The sequence below is a fragment of the Apaloderma vittatum genome, unplaced genomic scaffold (assembly GCF_000703405.1).
Source record: "Apaloderma vittatum isolate BGI_N311 unplaced genomic scaffold, ASM70340v1 scaffold5245, whole genome shotgun sequence".
NCBI classification, from domain to species: domain Eukaryota; kingdom Metazoa; phylum Chordata; class Aves; order Trogoniformes; family Trogonidae; genus Apaloderma; species Apaloderma vittatum.
Window position 1 is genome coordinate 9,717 of NW_009715331.1, and position 2,410 is coordinate 12,126.

The window sequence follows — 2,410 nt, forward strand, 5'->3', positions numbered from 1 at the left end:
GAATGTGCGGTAAGATGAGCCAGTGGCAAAGACCAGCCTGGCTGAATAGGGAGGTTTGGCTGAAAATCAGGAAAAAAGGAGAGTTTATGCCCTCTGGAAGAAAGGGTAGGCCACTCATAATGAGTACAAGAATATTGTTACGCTATGCATGGAGATAATTAGAAGGTCCAAAGACTGGCTAGAAATTAATCTGGCTTCAGAGGTAAAGAACAGCAAGAAAAGTTTCTATAAATACATTAATAGCAAGAGAAAGACCAAGGAGAGTCTCCATCCCCTACTAGACCCTGGAGGAAATGTGGCGACCAAAGACAAGGATAAGGCTGAGTGCTTAATGCCTTCTTTCCCTCAGTCTTTAGTAATAGAAACACTTTTACTGAGGAAAGCCAGCGCCTCAAACCAAGAGATGGGGCCATAAGCAAAATGTCCCCCCTACAATTCAGGAGGAGATGGTCAGTGACCTGCTGTTCCACAATGATGTACGCAAATCCATGAGGCTGATGGGGTGCATCCTAGAGTGCTGCGAGAACTGGCAGGGATGCTCACCAAGAAACGGTCCATCATTTATCAGTGGTCCTGGCTGACTGGGGAAGTCCCAGCTGATTGGAAGTCAGCCAATATAATACCCATCTGTAAGAAGGGACAGAAGGCTGATCTGGGAAATTACAGGCCTGTCAGTTTAATGTCAGTGCCAGGGAAGCTGATGGAGCAGATCATTCTGAGCTCCATTATGCAGCACATGCAGGACAACCAGGTGATCAGGCCCAGTCAGCGTGGGTTTATGAAGGGCAGGTCCTGTTTAACAAACCTGATCTCCTTCTATGACAGTGTGACCCGCTTGTTGGGTGAAGGAAAGGCTGTGTATGCTGTCTACCTTGACTTTAGTGTGGCATTCGACACTGTTGCCCTCAGCATTCTCCTAGAGACTGACTGCTCTTGGCTTGGACAGACATACACTTTGCTGGGTGAAAAACTGGTTGGATGGCCGAGTTCAAAGAGTTGTGTTCAACGGAGTTAAATTCAGTCGGCGGCCAGTCATGAGTGGTGTCCCCCAGGGCTCAGTACTGGGCCTAGTTCTGTTTAACATTTTCATCAGTAATTTGGACGAGGGGATAGAGTGCACCCTCAGTAAGTTTGCAGATGGTACATAGCTGGGTAGAAGTGTTGATCTGCTTAAGAGTAAGGTAGGGAGGCTCCACAGAGGGATCTAGACAGGCTGGATCGCTGGGCCAAGGCCAATCACATGAGTTTCAATGAGGCCAAATTCCGGGTCCTGCTCTTCAGCCACAACAACCCCCAGCACGGCCACAGGCTTGGGGAGGGGGGGCTGGAGAGCTGCCCGGCAGAGGGACCTGGGGGTGTTGGTGGACAGCCGGCTGAACGTGAGCCAACAGTGTGCCCAGTTGGCCAAGAAGGCCAATGGCATCCTGGCCTGGATCAGGAATGTATCAGAATTAGTATGCTTGACTTAAAAAAGAAAGAAGTGAGAAATAATCTGTGCTTAAGTTTAGATAAGGATCTATCATGTTGTCTGTGGAAAAACAAAAAAACCAAACCAAATTAAAACACTTGGCTGGTCCCTATGGAACAGAGATCTAACAAATAATAACACTTCCACTACAATCTTGTCTTGCATGAGTCCTCAGACAATTTAGCAAGGAGAATGTAGATTTCGATGGCACACTTATTTTCCCCAAAGGAAGCAGACTGAGGCAAAGAAAACTGCACTGTCTCAACTTTTGACAGCAGCACAGGAGCCTAGCTGTTCTCCTTAACAGAGACCATGGTCATCTCCATATATGTTCTAAAGAATTATGTCTTGCTGACTTTGAGATTGCCCCTTCCTCCACTTTCTTAAATCACATAGCGCTTCACAGAGGTCAGAATGGCTTCTTTACTGTTTGTCTGTTCTATTATTTCAATACAGAACAATAGCTTTTATAACTGAAATATACTTGCTATTGTATATTATGATTGTCCCACAGAGCATGAACACTCCTTGAGCTGGATTTCTCTGTTCCTCTGTCATCTGCCAGGCCATTAAGTTACCCATGGAAGATCTAAGAGAACCGGATGCCAGAAACACTTTCAGAATTGACTACTTTTTATTTTGTCTCGGGCTATGTTTTTGCTATTATTCCCTGAGAATAAAATAGTTTGTTAGAAAACTTTCACACTCAATAAAATAATTTTTTTTAGTATCCCAACATTGCAAAGAAAATGAGCCTGCTTTTGACTTCTCAGCTAGTTTTCTCACATGCACCCTTATTAATTTCCCCAGTTTTGTTAGTAGAATAGCAGGCCTGGGAAGTCCTGTTCTTGCCTGTCTTCTGTCTAGCATAGCTCAGCTGCATTTTGTACCTTCAAAAAGGATCAATTGAAAAAGAGCTCTGGTCTGTTACTACAACCATAA